Below are 23,918 nucleotides of genomic sequence, written 5' to 3' on the forward strand. Positions count from 1 at the left end.
CATATATTATATTACACAGTGACCCCCATATATTATATTATACAGTGACCCCATATATTATATTATACAGTGACCCCCATATATTATATTATACAGTGACCCCCATATATTATATTATACAATGACCCCATATATTATATTATACAGTGGCCCCCATATATTATATTATACAGTGACCCCCATATATTATATTATACAGTGACCCCACATATTATATTATACAGTGACCCCCATATATTATATTATACAGTGACCCCATATATTATATTATACAGTGACCCCCATATATTATATTATACAATGACCCCATATATTATATTATACAGTGACCCCCATATATTATATTACACAGTGGCCCCCATATATTATATTATACAGTGACCCCCATATATTATATTATACAGTGACCCCCATATATTATATTATACAGTGACCCCCATATATTATATTATACAATGACCCCATATATTATATTATACAGTGACCCCATATATTATATTACACAGTGACCCCCATATATTATATTATACAGTGACCCCCATATATTATATTATACAGTGACCCCCATATATTATATTATACAGCGACCCCCCCATATATTATATTACACAGTGACCCCCATATATTATATTACACAGTGACCCCCATATATTATATTATACAGTGACCCCCATATATTATATTATACAGTGACCCCATATATTATATTATAAAGTAACCCCCATATATTATATTATACAGTGACCGCCATATATTATATTATATAGTGACCCCCATATATTATATTATACAGTGACCCCCATATATTATATTATAAAGTAACCCCCATATATTATATTATACAGTGACCCCCATATATTATATTATACAGTGACCCCCACATATTATATTATACAGTGACCCCCATATATTATATTATACAGTGACCCCCATATATTATATTATACAATGACCCCATATATTATATTATACAGTGACCCCCATATATTATATTACACAGTGGCCCCCATATATTATATTATACAGTGACCCCCATATATTATATTATACAGTGACCCCACATATTATATTATACAGTGACCCCCATATATTATATTATACAATGACCCCACATATTATATTATACAGTGACCCCCCATATATTATATTATACAGTGACCCCCATATATTATATTATACAGTGACCCCCATATATTATACTATACAGTGACCCCCATATATTATATTATACAGTGACCCCCATATATTATATTATACAGTGACCCCCCATATATTATATTATACAATGACCCCATATATTATATTATACAGTGACCCCCATATATTATATTATACAGCGACCCCCCATATATTATATTATATAGTGACCTCCATATATTATATTATAGTCACCCCCATATATTATATTATACAATGACCCCATATATTATATTATACAGTGACCCCCATATATTATATTATACAGTGACCCCCATATATTATATTATACAGTGACCCCCCATATATTATATTATACAATGACCCCATATATTATATTATACAGTGACCCCCATATATTATATTATACAGCGACCCCCCATATATTATATTATATAGTGACCTCCATATATTATATTATAGTCACCCCCATATATTATATTATACAATGACCCCATATATTATATTATACAGTGACCCCCATATATTATATTATACAGTGACCCCCATATATTATATTATACAGTGACCCCCATATATTATATTATACAGTGACCCCCCATATATTATAATATACAGTGACCCCCATATATTATACTGTATTATATTATACAGTCACCCCCATATATTATATTGTATTATATTTTACAGACACCCCATGTATTATATTGTATTATATTATACACTCACCCCCATATATTATATTATACAGTCACCCCATATATTATATTATATAGTCACCCCCATATACTATATTGTATTATATTATACAGTCACCCCCATATATTATATTGTATTATATTATACAGTCACCCCATATATTATATTGTATTATATTATACACTCACCCCCATATATTATATTATATAGTCACCCCCATATACAATATTGTATTATATTATACAGTCACCCCCATATATTATATTGTATTATATTATACAGTCACCCCATATATTATATTGTATTATATTATATAGTCACCCCCCATATATTATATTGTATTATATTATACAGTCACCCCATATATTATATTGTATTATATTATACAGTCACCCCCATATATTATATTACTAGCTGGTACCCGCAACTTCGTCTGCGGTGATTGTAGCAGTGGGTAAATACAGGTGTGGGTAAGGTTTTCGTAGTGCGTATAAGGTATGGGATATGAAATGTAACTTTGTATCTTGTTGTTGCTGTAATTCTGAGAATCCGTGAGACTTTTGTGTTGAAGTTAATTTGTATTTCAGCTGCTATACGGTGTTGGTATAAACTGTACATAGTGTCTTTGGGACAGAGGTATTTGAAGTTAATAGACCTCGATATACGACATTGTATGATTTGTTATTTTCTGCCAGTAGTGTGTTGACATTTTTTTGTGTGTAAAAGTTGCCATATTCTGACAGCAGTCACTTTTTTATTTGTCTGTGTCGCGGGATGTCTTTTTTTGTGGGGCCGGGTGTAGTTTGTAGTTGTTGCATTTTCGGGAAATGTTATTGGTTTGATCACTTTTGATTGATATTTGTATGATAATGAAAATAGTGAAAAAACAGCGGTTTTGGACTTTTCAGTATGTTTGCCGCTTCGGCGTTAAGCGTCCAGGCAAAATATTTGTATAGCTTTGTAGAGCGGGCAATTTCGGACACAGGGATACCTAACATGTTGGTGTTTCACGGTATTTAACTACTTTTATATGTGTTCTAGGGAAAAGGGGGGGGATTTGAATTTGTAATATATATATATATTTTTTTTTTCCTTTTTATTTGTTTTTGTTTTTTGCATTTATTAGACCGCCTAGGGGTATTGACATGGGTGGGCGGTGTCGCGGCTTGTCAGAGCGGTGGAGGTCGGCAAACATGGCTGCTCCGGAGCGTTAAAGAGAACCTCCTAGAGTATCGTTAAGGGGAGGGGCAAAGTGGTAAAGTCTATGTATATGTGATTGTGTGGGGTTAGGGGCGAGGCTGTAGAGGGCAATATGAATTTTGTGGCTTGCTATGGTCCAAAGTGTGTGAGATTGCAGAGATGGTGGTGTGAGTTTGGGTTTTGTGGGAGTCCTGCCAGCGCCACACCTCACATGAGGCGACCTGAAGCGAGTGCTTCAGGCGGCGCTATGTCAGGACCCCAGGGAGGGCGGCATTTTTACTTACCTAAGCCAGTCCAGGACAAGCTGTCCTGGACTGGCTTAGCACCGAGCGGTGGTTTGGGGAGGCCACTGGAGCAGCGCTGCACCAGCAGCCTCCCCTCAAGCTCAGGCAGAGAGCAGGTCATCTCCGTGCCTGCTCTCTGTCTGCGAACGCCGCTAATCCCCACCCCCTTCACTTAGCCCCGCCCCCTCTGTTCTGTCACGCCCCCTCCATATATTATATTATACAGCGACCCCCATATGATGTCACAGTACAGGATAATACACACAGTGATGTCACAGTACAGGATAATACACACAGTGATGTCACAGTACAGGATAATACACACAGTGATGTCACAGTACAGGATAATACACACAGTGATGTCACAGTACAGGATAATACTATACACACAGTGATGTCACAGTACAGGATAATACACACAGTGATGTCACAGTACAGAGATAATACACACAGTGATGTCACAGTACAGGATAATACACACAGTGATGTCACAGTACAGGATAATACTATACACACAGTGATGTCACAGTACAGGATAATACACACAGTGATGTCACAGTACAGGATAATACACACAGTGATGTCACAGTACAGGATAATACACACAGTGATGTCACAGAACAGAGATAATACACACAGTGATGTCACAGTACAGAGATAATACACACAGTGATGTCACAGTACAGGACAATACACACAGTGATGTCACAGTACAGAGATAATACACACAGTGATGTCACAGTACAGGATAATACACACAGTGATGTCACAGTACAGGATAATACACACAGTGATGTCACAGTACAGAGATAATACACACAGTGATGTCACAGTACAGGGATAATACACACAGTGATGTCACAGTACAGGATAATACACACAGTGATGTCACAGTACAGAGATAATACACACAGTGATGTCACAGTACAGGACAATACACACAGTGATGTCACAGTACAGAGATAATACACACAGTGATGTCACAGTACAGGATAATACACACAGTGATGTCACAGTACAGGATAATACACACAGTGATGTCACAGTACAGGGATAATACACACAGTGATGTCACAGTACAGGGATAATACACACAGTGATGTCACAGTACAGGGATAATACACACAGTGATGTCACAGTACAGGATAATATACACAGTGATGTCACAGTACAGGATAATACACACAGTGATGTCACAGTACAGGATAATACACACAGTGATGTCACAGTACAGGATAATACACACAGTGATGTCACAGTACAGGATAATACACACAGTGATGTCACAGTACAGAGATAATACACACAGTGATGTCACAGTACAGGATAATATACACAGTGATGTCACAGTACAGGATAATACACACAGTGATGTCAGAGTACAGGATAATATACACAGTGATGTCACAGTACAGGATAATACACACAGTGATGTCACAGTACAGGATAATACACACAGTGATGTCACAGTACAGAGATAATACACACAGTGATGTCACAGTACAGAGATAATACACACAGTGATGTCACAGTACAGGGATAATGCACACAGTGATGTCACAGTACAGATAATAGACACAGTGATGTCACAGTACAGAGATAATACACACAGTGATGTCACAGTACAGGATAATATACACAGTGATGTCACAGTACAGGATAATACACACAGTGATGTCAGAGTACAGGATAATATACACAGTGATGTCACAGTACAGGATAATACACACAGTGATGTCACAGTACAGGGATAATGCACACAGTGATGTCACAGTACAGATAATACACACAGTGATGTCACAGTACAGAGATAATACACACAGTGATGTCACAGTACAGGATAATACACACAGTGATGTCACAGTACAGGATAATACACACAGTGATGTCACAGTACAGAGATAATACACACAGTGATGTTACAGTACAGGATAATACACACAGTGACGTCACAATACAGGATAATACACACAGTGATGTCACAGTACAGGATAATACACACAGTGATGTCACAGTACAGAGATAATACACACAGTGATGTCACAGTACAGGGATAATACACACAGTGATGTCACAGTACAGGATAATACACACAGTGATGTCACAGTACAGGATAATACACACAGTGATGTCACAGTACAGGATAATACACACAGTGATGTCACAGTACAGAGATAATACACACAGTGATGTCACAGTACAGGATAATATACACAGTGATGTCACAGTACAGGATAATACACACAGTGATGTCAGAGTACAGGATAATATACACAGTGATGTCACAGTACAGGATAATACACACAGTGATGTCACAGTACAGGATAATACACACAGTGATGTCACAGTACAGAGATAATACACACAGTGATGTCACAGTACAGAGATAATACACACAGTGATGTCACAGTACAGGATAATACACACAGTGATGTCACAGTACAGAGATAATACACACAGTGATGTCACAGTACAGGATAATACACACAGTGATGTCACAGTACAGGATAATACACACAGTGATGTCACAGTACAGGATAATATACACAGTGATGTCACAGTACAGGATAATACAAACAGTGATGTCAGAGTACAGGATAATATACACAGTGATGTCACAGTACAGGATAATACACACAGTGATGTCACAGTACAGGATAATACACACAGTGTTGTCACAGTACAGAGATAATACACACAGTGATGTCACAGTACAGGATAATACACACAGTGATGTCACAGTACAGGGATAATGCACACAGTGATGTCACAGTACAGATAATACACACAGTGATGTCACAGTACAGAGATAATACACACAGTGATGTCACAGTACAGGATAATATACACAGTGATGTCACAGTACAGGATAATACACACAGTGATGTCAGAGTACAGGATAATATACACAGTGATGTCACAGTACAGGATAATACACACAGTGATGTCACAGTACAGGATAATACACACAGTGATGTCACAGTACAGAGATAATACACACAGTGATGTCACAGTACAGAGATAATACACACAGTGATGTCACAGTACAGGATAATACACACAGTGATGTCACAGTACAGAGATAATACACACAGTGATGTCACAGTACAGGATAATACACACAGTGATGTCACAGTACAGGATAATACACACAGTGATGTCACAGTACAGGATAATATACACAGTGATGTCACAGTACAGGATAATACAAACAGTGATGTCAGAGTACAGGATAATATACACAGTGATGTCACAGTACAGGATAATACACACAGTGATGTCACAGTACAGGATAATACACACAGTGTTGTCACAGTACAGAGATAATACACACAGTGATGTCACAGTACAGGATAATACACACAGTGATGTCACAGTACAGGGATAATACACACAGTGATGTCACAGTACAGAGATAATACACACAGTGATGTCACAGTACAGGGATAATGCACACAGTGATGTCACAGTACAGATAATACACACAGTGATGTCACAGTACAGAGATAATACACACAGTGATGTCACAGTACAGGGATAATACACACAGTGATGTCACAGTACAGGGATAATACACACAGTGATGTCACAGTACAGGATAATATACACAGTGATGTCACAGTACAGGATAATACACACAGTGATGTCACAGTACAGGATAATACACACAGTGATGTCACAGTACAGGATAATACACACAGTGATGTCACAGTACAGAGATAATACACACAGTGATGTTACAGTACAGGATAATACACACAGTGACGTCACAATACAGGATAATACACACAGTGATGTCACAGTACAGGATAATACACACAGTGATGTCACAGTACAGAGATAATACACACAGTGATGTCACAGTACAGGGATAATACACACAGTGATGTCACAGTACAGGATAATACACACAGTGATGTCACAGTACAGGATAATACACACAGTGATGTCACAGTACAGGATAATACACACAGTGATGTCACAGTACAGAGATAATACACACAGTGATGTCACAGTACAGGATAATACACACAGTGATGTCACAGTACAGAGATAATACACACAGTGATGTCACAGTACAGGATAATACACACAGTGATGTCACAGTACAGGATAATACACACAGTGATGTCAGAGTACAGGATAATATACACAGTGATGTCACAGTACAGGATAATACACACAGTGATGTCAGAGTACAGGATAATACACACAGTGATGTCACAGTACAGGATAATACACACAGTGATGTCACAGTACAGGATAATACACACAGTGATGTCACAGTACAGGGATAATGCACACAGTGATGTCACAGTACAGGGATAATGCACACAGTGATGTCACAGTACAGATAATACACACAGTGATGTCACAGTACAGGGATAATGCACACAGTGATGTCACAGTACAGATAATACACACAGTGATGTCACAGTACAGAGATAATACACACAGTGATGTCACAGTACAGGGATAATACACACAGTGATGTCACAGTACAGGGATAATACACACAGTGATGTCACAGTACAGGATAATATAAACAGTGATGTCACAGTACAGGATAATACACACAGTGATGTCACAGTACAGGATAATACACACAGTGATGTCACAGTACAGAGATAATACACACAGTGATGTTACAGTACAGGATAATACACACAGTGACGTCACAATACAGGATAATACACACAGTGATGTCACAGTACAGGATAATACACACAGTGATGTCACAGTACAGAGATAATACACACAGTGATGTCACAGTACAGGGATAATACACACAGTGATGTCACAGTACAGGATAATACACACAGTGATGTCACAGTACAGAGATAATACACACAGTGATGTCACAGTACAGAGATAATACACACAGTGATGTCACAGTACAGAGATAATACACACAGTGATGTCACAGTACAGGATAATATACACAGTGATGTCACAGTACAGGATAATACACACAGTGATGTCAGAGTACAGGATAATATACACAGTGATGTCACAGTACAGGATAATACACACAGTGATGTCACAGTACAGGATAATACACACAGTGATGTCACAGTACAGAGATAATACACACAGTGATGTCACAGTACAGAGATAATACACACAGTGATGTCACAGTACAGGGATAATGCACACAGTGATGTCACAGTACAGATAATACACACAGTGATGTCACAGTACAGAGATAATACACACAGTGATGTCACAGTACAGGATAATATACACAGTGATGTCACAGTACAGGATAATACACACAGTGATGTCAGAGTACAGGATAATATACACAGTGATGTCACAGTACAGGAAAATACACACAGTGATGTCACAGTACAGGATAATACACACAGTGATGTCACAGTACAGAGATAATACACACAGTGATGTCACAGTACAGAGATAATACACACAGTGATGTCACAGTACAGGGATAATACACACAGTGATGTCACAGTACAGAGATAATACACACAGTGATGTCACAGTACAGGGATAATACACACAGTGATGTCACAGTACAGGATAATATACACAGTGATGTCACAGTACAGGATAATACACACAGTGATGTCACAGTACAGGATAATACACACAGTGATGTCACAGTACAGAGATAATACACACAGTGATGTTACAGTACAGGATAATACACACAGTGACGTCACAATACAGGATAATACACACAGTGATGTCACAGTACAGGATAATACACACAGTGATGTCACAGTACAGAGATAATACACACAGTGATGTCACAGTACAGGGATAATACACTCAGTGATGTCACAGTACAGGATAATACACACAGTGATGTCACAGTACAGGATAATACACACAGTGATGTCACAGTACAGGATAATACACACAGTGATGTCACAGTACAGAGATAATACACACAGTGATGTCACAGTACAGGATAATATACACAGTGATGTCACAGTACAGAGATAATACACACAGTGATGTCACAGTACAGGATAATATACACAGTGATGTCACAGTACAGGATAATACACAGTGATGTCACAGTACAGAGATAATACACACAGTGATGTCACAGTACAGGGATAATACACACAGTGATGTCACAGTACAGGATAATACACACAGTGATGTCACAGTACAGGATAATACACACAGTGATGTCAGAGTACAGGATAATATACACAGTGATGTCACAGTACAGGATAATACACACAGTGATGTCACAGTACAGGATAATACACACAGTGATGTCACAGTACAGGATAATACACACAGTGATGTCACAGTACAGGATAATACACACAGTGATGTCACAGTACAGAGATAATACACACAGTGATGTCACAGTACAGAGATAATACACACAGTGATGTCACAGTACAGAGATAATACACACAGAGATGTCACAGTACAGGATAATATACACAGTGATGTCACAGTACAGGATAATACACACAGTGATGTCAGAGTACAGGATAATATACACAGTGATGTCACAGTACAGGATAATACACACAGTGATGTCACAGTACAGGATAATACACACAGTGATGTCACAGTACAGGATAATACACACAGTGATGTCACAGTACAGAGATAATACACACAGTGATGTCACAGTACAGGATAATATACACAGTGATGTCACAGTACAGAGATAATACACACAGTGATGTCACAGTACAGGATAATACACACAGTGATGTCACAGTACAGGATAATATACACAGTGATGTCAGAGTACAGGATAATATACACAGTGATGTCACAGTACAGGATAATACACACAGTGATGTCACAGTACAGGATAATACACACAGTGATGTCACAGTACAGGATAATACACACAGTGATGTCACAGTACAGAGATAATACACACAGTGATGTCACAGTACAGAGATAATACACACAGTGATGTCACAGTACAGGGATAATGCACACAGTGATGTCACAGTACAGATAATACACACAGTGATGTCACAGTACAGAGATAATACACACAGTGATGTCACAGTACAGGGATAATACACACAGTGATGTCACAGTACAGGGATAATACACACAGTGATGTCACAGTACAGGATAATATACACAGTGATGTCACAGTACAGGATAATACACACAGTGATGTCACAGTACAGAGATAATACACACAGTGATGTTACAGTACAGGATAATACACACAGTGACGTCACAATACAGGATAATACACACAGTGATGTCACAGTACAGGATAATACACACAGTGATGTCACAGTACAGAGATAATACACACAGTGATGTCACAGTACAGGGATAATACACACAGTGATGTCACAGTACAGGATAATACACACAGTGATGTCACAGTACAGGATAATACACACAGTGATGTCACAGTACAGGATAATACACACAGTGATGTCACAGTACAGAGATAATACACACAGTGATGTCACAGTACAGGATAATATACACAGTGATGTCACAGTACAGGATAATACACACAGTGATGTCAGAGTACAGGATAATATACACAGTGATGTCACAGTACAGGATAATACACACAGTGATGTCACAGTACAGGATAATACACACAGTGATGTCACAGTACAGAGATAATACACACAGTGATGTCACAGTACAGAGATAATACACACAGTGATGTCACAGTACAGGGATAATGCACACAGTGATGTCACAGTACAGATAATACACACAGTGATGTCACAGTACAGAGATAATACACACAGTGATGTCACAGTACAGGATAATATACACAGTGATGTCACAGTACAGGATAATACACACAGTGATGTCAGAGTACAGGATAATATACACAGTGATGTCACAGTACAGGAAAATACACACAGTGATGTCACAGTACAGGATAATACACACAGTGATGTCACAGTACAGAGATAATACACACAGTGATGTCACAGTACAGAGATAATACACACAGTGATGTCACAGTACAGGGATAATACACACAGTGATGTCACAGTACAGAGATAATACACACAGTGATGTCACAGTACAGGGATAATACACACAGTGATGTCACAGTACAGGATAATATACACAGTGATGTCACAGTACAGGATAATACACACAGTGATGTCACAGTACAGGATAATACACACAGTGATGTCACAGTACAGAGATAATACACACAGTGATGTTACAGTACAGGATAATACACACAGTGACGTCACAATACAGGATAATACACACAGTGATGTCACAGTACAGGATAATACACACAGTGATGTCACAGTACAGAGATAATACACACAGTGATGTCACAGTACAGGGATAATACACTCAGTGATGTCACAGTACAGGATAATACACACAGTGATGTCACAGTACAGGATAATACACACAGTGATGTCACAGTACAGGATAATACACACAGTGATGTCACAGTACAGAGATAATACACACAGTGATGTCACAGTACAGGATAATATACACAGTGATGTCACAGTACAGAGATAATACACACAGTGATGTCACAGTACAGGATAATATACACAGTGATGTCACAGTACAGGATAATACACAGTGATGTCACAGTACAGAGATAATACACACAGTGATGTCACAGTACAGGGATAATACACACAGTGATGTCACAGTACAGGATAATACACACAGTGATGTCACAGTACAGGATAATACACACAGTGATGTCAGAGTACAGGATAATATACACAGTGATGTCACAGTACAGGATAATACACACAGTGATGTCACAGTACAGGATAATACACACAGTGATGTCACAGTACAGGATAATACACACAGTGATGTCACAGTACAGGATAATACACACAGTGATGTCACAGTACAGAGATAATACACACAGTGATGTCACAGTACAGAGATAATACACACAGTGATGTCACAGTACAGAGATAATACACACAGTGATGTCACAGTACAGGGATAATAGTCATGTTGATGTCAGTATCTCATTTATATTGGTGATTCTCTTCTGATAGGTCTTATATATTTCTTGAGATACTCTGTAGTCCATTACATATATAGAAGAAGACTGTAGATAGTTTGTGGCTCTTGGAGGGGGGGGGGGGGGCTGTATTTCTCCTTTGCTACTCAATGGGAAAACATTCATACACAGTACTTATTTCATGGGGTGAGGTTCATGTATTAGGGTAGGGTATCATATGGTGTGAGGGTCACAGGCATCATAATAATTGGGGAACACAAGGGAATATTATACTTTATTTTTGTTGTTGTTTGTCTTTTAATATATAGATTGTGAGCCCCACATATTGCTCACAATGTCCATTTTTTCCTTATCTGTATGTCTTTTGGAATATGAAACCCTTGCAAACAAGGGGAGAACATACAAACTCCTTGCAGATGGTTTTATGCCCTTGGTGGGATTTGAACACCAGGACTCCAGCGCTGCAAGGCTGCAGTGCTAACCACTGAGCCACTGTGTGGCCCCCCAAGGGAATATTATACTGTACCGGGGACCAGTGGTGAACTTTTGACATGAGGGCCCCCCTGACCGACACCCGCCAAAGACCCCGACCAACCCCCCCCCCCCCCATATTCCTGCACTCTCTATTATTCCCCATAGTGGCCCCTGCACACAGTATTATCCCCCGTAGTGGCCCCTGCACACAGTATTATGTCCCATAGTGGCCCCTGCACTCAGTATTATCCCCCGTAGTGGCCCCTGCACACAGTATTATGTCCCATAGTGGCCCCTGCACACAGTATTATGCCCCATAGTGGCCCCTGCACACAGTATTATGCCCCATAGTGACCCCTGCACACAGTATTATGTCCCATAGTGGCTCCTGCACACAGTATTATCCCCCATAGTGGCCCCTGCACACAGTATTATGTCCCATAGTGGCCCCTGCACACAGTATTATGCCCCATAGTGGCCCCTGCTCACAGTATTATGTCCCATAGTGGCCCCTGCACACAGTATTATCCCCCATAGTGGCCCCTGCACACAGTATTATGTTCCATAGTGGCCCCTGCACAGAGTATTATGTCCCATAGTGGCCCCTGTACACAGTATTATCCCCCATAGTGGCCCCTGCACACAGTATTATACCCCATAGTGACCCCTGCACACAGTATTATGCCCCATAGTGGCCCCTGCACACAGTATTATGCCCCATAGTGGCCCCTGCACACAGTATTATGCCCCATAGTGGCCCCTGCACACAGTATTATGCCCCATAGTGGCCCCTGCACACAGTATTATCCCCCATAGTGGCCCCTGCACACAGTATTATGCCCCATAGTGGCCCCTGCACACAGTATTATGTCCCATAGTGGCTCCTGCACACAGTATTATGCCCCATAGTGGCCCCTGCACACAGTATTATGTCCCATAGTGGCCCCTGCACTCAGTATTATCCCCCATAGTGGCCCCTGCACACAGTATTATGCCCCATAGTTGCCCCTGTACACAGTATTATGTCCCATAGTGGCCCCTGCACACAGTATTATGTCCCATAGTGGCCCCTGCACACAGTATTATGTCCCATAGTGGCCCCTGCACACAGTATTATATCCCATAGTGGCTCCTGCACACAGTATTATCCCCCATAGTGGCCCCTGCACACAGTATTATGTCCCCATAGTGACCCCTGCACACAGTATTATGTCCCATAGTGGCCCCTGCACACAGTATTATCCCCCGTAGTGGCCCCTGCACACAGTATTATGCCCCATAGTGGCCCCTGCACACAGTATTATGTCCCATAGTGGCCCCTGCACACAGTATTATGTCCCATAGTGGCCCCTGCACACAGTATTATGTCCCATAGTGGCCCCTGCACACAGTATTATGCCACATAGTGACCCCTGCACACAGTATTATGCCCCATAGTGACCCCTGCACACTCTAATATGTCCCATAGTGGCCCCTGCACTCAGTATTATCCCCCATAGTGGCCCCTGCACACAGCATTATGCCCCATAGTGGCCCCTGCACACAGTATTATGTCCCATAGTGGCCCCTGCACACAGTATTATGCCCCCTAGTGGCCCCTGCACACAGTATTATGTCCCATAGTGACCCCTGCACACAGTATTTTGCCCCATAGTTACCCCTGCACACAGTATTATGTCCCATAGTGGTCCCTGCACACAGTATTATGTCCCATAGTGACCCCTGCACACTCTATTATGTCCCATAGTGGCCCCTGCACTCAGTATTATGTCCCATAGTGGCCCCTGCACACAGTATTATGCCCCATAGTGGCCCCTGCACACAGTATTATGCCCTATAGTGGCCCCTGCACACAGTATTATGCCCCATAGTTGCCCCTGCACACAGTATTATGTCCCATAGTGGACCCTGCACACAGTATTATACCCCATAGTGGCCCCTGCACACAGTATTATGTCCCATAGTGGCCCCTGCACACAGTATTATGTCCCATAGTGGCCCCTGCACACAGTATTATGTCCCATAGTGGCCCCTGCACACAGTATTGTGTCCCATAGTGGCCCCTGCACACAGTATTATGTCCCATAGTGGTCCCTGCACACAGTATTATGTCCCATAGTGGCCCCTGCACACAGTATTATCCCCCGTAGTGGCCCCTGCACACAGTATTATGTCCCATAGTGGTCCCTGCACACAGTATTATGTCCCATAGTGGCCCCTGCACACAGTATTATCCCCCGTAGTGGCCCCTGCACACAGTATTATGCCCCATAGTGGCCCCTGCACACAGTATTATGCCCCATAGTGACCCCTGCACACTCTATTATGTCCCATAGTGGCCCCTGCACTCAGTATTATCCCCCATAGTGGCCCCTGCACACAGTATTATGCCCCATAGTGGCCCCTGCACACAGTATTATGTCCCATAGTGGCCCCTGCACACAGTATTATGCCCCATAGTGGCCCCTGCACACAATATTATGTCCCATAGTGACCCCTGCACACAGTATTATCCCCCATAGTGGCCCCTGCACACAGTATTATGTCCCATAGTGGCCCCTGCACACAGTATTATGACCCATAGTTGCCCCTGCACACAGTATTATCCCCCATAGTGGCCCCTGCACACAGTATTATGTCCCATAGTTGCCCCTGCACACAGTATTATCCCCCATAGTGGCCCCTGCACACAGTATTATCCCCCATAGTGGCCCCTGCACACAGTATTATGTCCCATAGTGGTCCCTGCACACAGTATTATGTCCCATAGTGACCCCTGCACACTCTATTATGTCCCATAGTGGCCCCTGCACACAGTATTATGACCCATAGTTGCCCCTGCACACAGTATTATCCCCCATAGTGGCCCCTGCACACAGTATTATCCCCCATAGTGGCCCCTGCACACAGTATTATGCCCTATAGTGGCCCCTGCACACAGTATTATGCCCCATAGTTGCCCCTGCACACAGTATTATGTCCCATAGTGGACCCTGCACACAGTATTATACCCCATAGTGGCCCCTGCACACAGTATTATGTCCCATAGTGGCCCCTGCACACAGTATTATGTCCCATAGTGGCCCCTGCACACAGTATTATGTCCCATAGTGGCCCCTGCACACAGTATTGTGTCCCATAGTGGCCCCTGCACACAGTATTATGTCCCATAGTGGTCCCTGCACACAGTATTATGTCCCATAGTGGCCCCTGCACACAGTATTATCCCCCGTAGTGGCCCCTGCACACAGTATTATGTCCCATAGTGGTCCCTGCACACAGTATTATGTCCCATAGTGGCCCCTGCACACAGTATTATCCCCCGTAGTGGCCCCTGCACACAGTATTATGCCCCATAGTGACCCCTGCACACTCTATTATGTCCCATAGTGGCCCCTGCACTCAGTATTATCCCCCATAGTGGCCCCTGCACACAGTATTATGCCCCATAGTGGCCCCTGCACACAGTATTATGTCCCATAGTGGCCCCTGCACACAGTATTATGCCCCATAGTGGCCCCTGCACACAATATTATGTCCCATAGTGACCCCTGCACACAGTATTATCCCCTATAGTGGCCCCTGCACACAGTATTATGTCCCATAGTGGCCCCTGCACACAGTATTATGACCCATAGTTGCCCCTGCACACAGTATTATCCCCCATAGTGGCCCCTGCACACAGTATTATGTCCCATAGTTGCCCCTGCACACAGTATTATCCCCCATAGTGGCCCCTGCACACAGTATTATCCCCCATAGTGGCCCCTGCACACAGTATTATGTCCCATAGTGGTCCCTGCACACAGTATTATGTCCCATAGTGACCCCTGCACACTCTATTATGTCCCATAGTGGCCCCTGCACACAGTATTATGACCCATAGTTGCCCCTGCACACAGTATTATCCCCCATAGTGGCCCCTGCACACAGTATTATCCCCCATAGTGGCCCCTGCACACAGTATTATGTCCCATAGTGGTCCCTGCACACAGTATTATGTCCCATAGTGACCCCTGCACACAGTATTATGCCCCATAGTTGCCCCTGCACACAGTATTATCCCCCATAGTGGCCCCTGCACACAGTATTATGTCCCATAGTGGTCCCTGCACACAGTATTATGTCCCATAGTGACCCCTGCACACTCTATTATGTCCCATAGTGGCCCCTGCACACAGTATTATGACCCATAGTTGCCCCTGCACACAGTATTATCCCCCATAGTGGCCCCTGCACACAGTATTATCCCCCATAGTGGCCCCTGCACACAGTATTATGTCCCATAGTGGTCCCTGCACACAGTATTATGTCCCATAGTGACCCCTGCACACAGTATTATGCCCCATAGTTGCCCCTGCACACAGTATTATACCCCGTAGTGGCCCCTGCACACAGTATTATGTCCCATAGTGGCCCCTGCACACAGTATTATGTCCCATAGTGGCCCCTGCACACAGTATTATGTCCCATAGTGGCCCCTGCACACAGTATTATGTCCCATAGTGGCCCCTGCATACAGTATTATGTCCCATAGTGGCCCCTGCACACAGTATTATGTCCCATAGTGGCCCCTCCACACAGTATTATCCCCCGTAGTGGCCCCTGCACACAGTATTATCCCCCATAGTGGCCCCTGCACACACTATTATGTCCCATAGTGGTCCCTACACACAGTATTATGTCCCATAGTGGCCCCTGCACACAGTATTATCCCCCGTAGTGGCCCCTGCACACAGTATTATGTCCCATAGTGGTCCCTGCACACAGTATTATGTCCCATAGTGGCCCCTGCACACAGTTTTATCCCCCGTAGTGGCCCCTGCACACAGTATTATGTCCCATAGTGGCCCCTGCACACAGTATTATGTCCCATAGTGGCCCCTGCACACAGTATTATGTCCCTATAGTGGCCCCTGCACACAGTATTATGCCCCATAGTGGCCCCTGCACACAGTATTATGCCCCATAGTTGCCCCTGCACACAGTATTATGCCCCATAGTTGCCCCTGCACAAAGTATTATGTCCCATAGTGGCCCCTGCACACAGTATTATGTCCCATAGTGGCCCCTGCACACAGTATTATGCCCCATAGTGGCCCCTGCACACAGTATTATGCCCCATAGTGGCCCCTGCACACAGTATTATGCCCCATAGTGACCCCTGATCACAGTATTATCCCCCATAGTGGCCCCTGCACACAGTATTATGTCCCATAGTGGCCCCTGCACACAGTATTATGCCCCATAGTTGCCCCTGCACACAGTATTATGTCCCATAGTGGCCCCTGCACACAGTATTATGTCCCATAGTGGCCCCTGCACACAGTATTATGCCCCATACTGGCCCCGGCACACAGTATTATGTCCCATACTGGCCCCGGCACACAGTATTATCCCCCATAGTGGCCCCTGCACAGAGTATTATGTCCCATAGTGGCCCCTGTACACAGTATTATCCCCCATAGTGGCCCCTGCACACAGTATTATGCCCCATAGTGACCCCTGCACACAGTATTATGCCCCATAGTGGCCCCTGCACACAGTATTATGCCCCATAATGGCCCCTGCACACAGTATTATGTCCCATAGTGGCCCCGGCACACAGTATTATGTCCCTATAGTGGCCCCTGCACACAGTATTATGTCCCATAGTGGCCCCTGCACACAGTATTATGTCCCATAGTGGCCCCTGCACACAGTATTATGCCGGATAGTGGCCCCTGCACACAGTATTATGCCCCATAGTGGCCTCTGCACACAGTATTTTGTCCCATAGTGACCCCTGCACACAGTATTATGTCCCTATAGTGGCCCCTGCACACAGTATTATGCCCCATAGTTGCCCCTGCACACAGTATTATCCCCCATAGTGGCCCCTGCACACAGTATTATGCCCCATAGTGGCCCCTGCACACAGTATTATGCCCCATAGTTGCCCCTGCACACAGTATTATACCACATAGTTGCCCCTGCACACAGTATTATGTCCCATAGTGGCCCCTGCACACAGTATTATGTCCCATAGTGGCCCCTGCACACAGTATTATGTCCCCATAGTGGCCCCTGCACACAGTATTATGTCCCATAGTGGCCCCTGCACACAGTATTATCCCCCATAGTGGCCCCTGCACACAGTATTATGTCCCATAGTGACCCCTGCACACAGTATTATCCCCCATAGTGACCCCTGCACACAATATTATGTCTCATAGTGGCCCCTGCACACAGTATTATGTCCCATAGTGGCACCTGCACACAGTATTATGTCCCATAGTGGCACCTGCACACAGTATTATGTCCCATAGTGGCCCCTGCACACAGTATTATGTCCCATAGTGGCCCCTGCACACAGTATTATCCCCCATAGTGGCCCCTGCACACAGTATTATGTCCCATAGTGGCGCCTGCACACAGTATTATGTCCCATAGTGGCCCCTGCACACAGTATTATCCCCCATAGTGGCCCCTGCACACAGTATTATGTCCCATAGTGGCCCCTGCACACAGTATTATCCCCCATAGTGGCCCCTGCACACAGTATTATGCCTTATAGTGGCCTCTGCACACAGTATTATCCCCCATAGTGGCCCCTGCACACAGTATTATGTCCCATAGTGGCCCCTGTACACAGTATTATCCCCCATAGTGGCCCCTGCACACAGTATTATGCCCCATAGTGACCCCTGCACACAGTATTATGCCCCATAGTGGCCCCTGCACACAGTATTATGCCCCATAGTGGCCCCTGCACACAGTATTATGTCCCATAGTGGCCCCTGCACACAGTATTATGTCCCTATAGTGGCCCCTGCACACAGTATTATGTCCCATAGTGGCCCCTGCACACAGTATTATGTCCCATAGTGGCCCCTGCACACAGTATTATGCCCGATAGTGGCCCCTGCACACAGTATTATGCCCCATAGTGGCCCCTGCACACAGTATTATGTCCCCATAGTGACCTCTGAACACAGTATTATGTCCCATAGTGGCCCCTGCAAACAGTATTATGCCCCATAGTGGCCCCTGCACACAGTATTATCCCCCATAGTGGCCCCTGCACACAGTATTATGTCCCATAGTGGCCCCTGCACACAGTTTTATCCCCCGTAGTGGCCCCTGCACACAGTATTATCCCCCATAGTGGCCCCTGCACACAGTATTATGTCCCATAGTGGCCCCTGCACACAGTATTATCCCCCATAGTGGCCCCTGTATACAGTATTATCCCCCATAGTGGCCCCTGCACACAGTATTATCCCCCATAGTGGCCCCTGCACACAGTATTATGCCCCATAGTGGCCCCTGCACACAGTATTATGTCCCCATAGTGACCTCTGAACACAGTATTATGTCCCATAGTGGCCCCTGCAAACAGTATTATGCCCCATAGTGGCCCCTGCACACAGTATTATCCCCCATAGTGGCCCCTGCACACAGTATTATGTCCCATAGTGGCCCCTGCACACAGTTTTATCCCCCGTAGTGGCCCCTGCACACAGTATTATCCCCCATAGTGGCCCCTGCACACAGTATTATGTCCCATAGTGGCCCCTGCACACAGTATTATCCCCCATAGTGGCCCCTGCACACAGTATTATCCCCCATAGTGGCCCCTGCACACAGTATTATGCCTTATAGTGGCCTCTGCACACAGTATTATCCCCCATAGTGGCCCCTGCACACAGTATTATGTTCCATAGTGGCCCCTGCACACAATATTATGCCCCATAGTGACCCCTGCACACAGTATTATGTCCCATAGTGGCCCCTACACACAGTATTATGTCTCATAGTGACCCCTGCACACAGTATTATGTCCCATAGTGGTCCCTGCACACAGTATTATGTCCCATAGTGGCCTCTGCACACAGTATTATGTCCCATAGTGGCCCCTGCACACAGTATTATGTCCCATAGTGGCCCCTGCACACAGTATTATGTCCCATAGTGGCCCCTGCACACAGTATTATGTCCCATAGTGGCCCCTGCACACAGTATTATCCCCCATAGTGGCCCCTGCACACAGTATTATGTCCCATTGTGGCCCCTGCACACAGTATTATGACCCATAGTGGCCCCTGCACACAGTATTATGTCCCATAGTGGCCCCTGCACACAGTATTATGTCCCATAGTGGCCCCTGCACACAGTATTAAGTCCCATAGTGGCCCCTGCACACAGTATTTAGTCCCATAGTGGCCCCTGCACACAGTATTATGCCCCATAGTGGCCCCTGCACACAGTATTATGTCCCATAGTGGCCCCTGCGCACAGTATTATGTCCCATAGTGGCCCCTGCACACAGTATTATGCCCCATAGTGGCCCCTGCACACAGTATTATGCCCCATAGTGGCCCCTGCACACAGTATTATGTCCCATAGTGGCCCCTGCACACAGTATTATGTCCCATAGTGGCCCCTGCACACAGTATTATTAGCACCCATGAACAATTCTTATACCCCACACCCCAAAGTATAATAATCGGAGACTGAGAGGGGATACCAACATAAAAAAACACTGTTACTCACCTCTCCCTGGCTCTGCTGCACTCCTCTGTGGTGTCGTCCATCTTCAATGACGTTTGGGACATCACATGACCCAGGACGCAGGCCCCGCAAAATGTTACATCAGGGAGTGTCACAGAATTAGGCCTGAAGCCTGGAGTAGTAAATAACATGTTTTTTATGTTCTCTTACCTCCCCTGGACCTCTGATCATTATACTCGGGGTCTGAAAAGAAAATAATGATGTTTGTGGGTTCCGCAGCGTCACTTTTGATCTTAGCTACTGCCATGATTGGTAAATACATCGGGCCCGTTACTGGCTGGAGTTACTAATGGCCTTTTAAGAAAAGAAAAAAAACCACATGGTTAGCGGTTGTCGCTGGGCCCCTTATGTCCCGGGCTCTGTGGCAGCCGCTCCCCCTGCTACCCCGGTAGTTACTCCCCTGTTGGGGACCATATGTGGCCATTATACCTAATACTATGTGGGCTCCATCAGGGAATATAGTATGTGGAGGTCACAGTGGACATTATACTGTGTAAGGGACTTGAGGGGCACTTAGAGAACACCAGACTGTGCCCATAGACAGGGGCATTATATTGTGTGGGGGTCAGATAGATGCCATTATACTGTATGGGGGCACTTATGGGCATTATACTGTATGGGGGTCACTTATGGGCATTATACTGTATGGGGTCACTTATGGGCATTATACTGTATGGGGTCACTTATGGGCATTATACTGTATGGGGTCACTTATGGGCATTATACTGTATGGGGTCACTTATGGGCATTATACTGTATGGGGGCACTTATGGGCATTATACTGTATGGGGTCACTTATGGGCATTATACTGTATGGGGTCACTTATGGGCATTATACTGTATGGGGTCACTTATGGGCATTATACTGTATGGGGTCACTTATGCGCATTATACTGTATGGGGGCACTTATGGGCATTATACTGTATGGGGTCACTTATGGGCATTATACTGTATGGGGTCACTTATGGGCATTATACTGTATGGGGGTCACTTATGGGCATTATACTGTATGGGGTCACTTATGGGCATTATACTGTATGGGGTCACTTATGGGCATTATACTGTATGGGGTCACTTATGGGCATTATACTGTATGGGGTCACTTATGGGCATTATACTGTATGGGGTCACTTATGGGCATTATACTGTATGGGGGCACTTATGGGCATTATACTGTATGGGGTCACTTATGGGCATTATACTGTATGGGGTCACTTATGGGCATTATACTGTATGGGGTCACTTATGGGCATTATACTGTATGGGGTCACTTATGCGCATTATACTGTATGGGGGCACTTATGGGCATTATACTGTATGGGGTCACTTATGGGCATTATACTGTATGGGGTCACTTATGGGCATTATACTGTATGGGGGCACTTATGGGCATTATACTGTATGGGGTCACTTATGGGCATTATACTGTATGGGGTCACTTATGGGCATTATACTGTATGGGATCACTTATGGGCATTATACTGTATGGGGGCACTTATGGGTATTATACTGTATGGGGTCACTTATGGGTATTATACTGTATGGGGTCACTTATGGGCATTATACTGTATGGGGGCACTTATGGGCATTATACTGTATGGGGGCACTTATGGGCATTATACTGTATGGGGTCACTTATGGGCATTATACTGTATGGGGTCACTTATGGGTATTATACTGTATGGGGTCACTTATGGGTATTATACTGTATGGGGTCACTTATGGGCATTATACTGTATGGGGTCACTTATGGGCATTATACTGTATGGGGGCACTTATGGGCATTATACTGTATGGGGTCACTTATGGGCATTATACTGTATGGGGTCACTTATGGGCATTATACTGTATGGGGTCACTTATGGGTATTATACTGTATGGGGTCACTTATGGGTATTATACTGTATGGGGTCACTTAGGGGCATTATACTGTATGGGGTCACTTATGGGCATTATACTGTATGGGGTCACTTATGGGTATTATACTGTATGGGGTCACTTATGGGCATTATACTGTATGGGGTCACTTATGGGCATTATACTGTATGGGGTCACTTATGGGCATTATACTGTATGGGGGCACTTATGGGCATTATACTGTATGGGGGCACTTATGGGCATTATACTGTATGGGGGCACTTATGGGTATTATACTGTATGGGGGCACTTATGGGCATTATACTGTATGGGGTCACTTATGGGCATTATACTGTATGGGGGCACTTATGGGCATTATACTGTATGGGGGCACTTATGGGTATTATACTGTATGGGGTCACTTATGGGCATTATACGGTATGGGGTCACTTATGGGCATTATACTGTATGGGGTCACTTATGGGCATTATACTGTATGGGGTCACTTATGGGCATTATACTGTATGGGGTCACTTATGGGCATTATACTGTATGGGGGCACTTATGGGCATTGTTCTGTGTGGGGGCACTAAGGTGGTCTTACACTGTATAGGTGGCCCTTAGAGTAGATGATATTGTGTAAGGGGGGCATTATACTGTGTGATAGCACTAGGGGGGCACTATGGGGGCACTTATTATGTGATTTCTCATTTTATGCTATTGACGAAGCTGA

Source organism: Leptodactylus fuscus, chromosome 2 (assembly GCF_031893055.1).
Source record: "Leptodactylus fuscus isolate aLepFus1 chromosome 2, aLepFus1.hap2, whole genome shotgun sequence".
NCBI lineage: Eukaryota > Metazoa > Chordata > Amphibia > Anura > Leptodactylidae > Leptodactylus > Leptodactylus fuscus.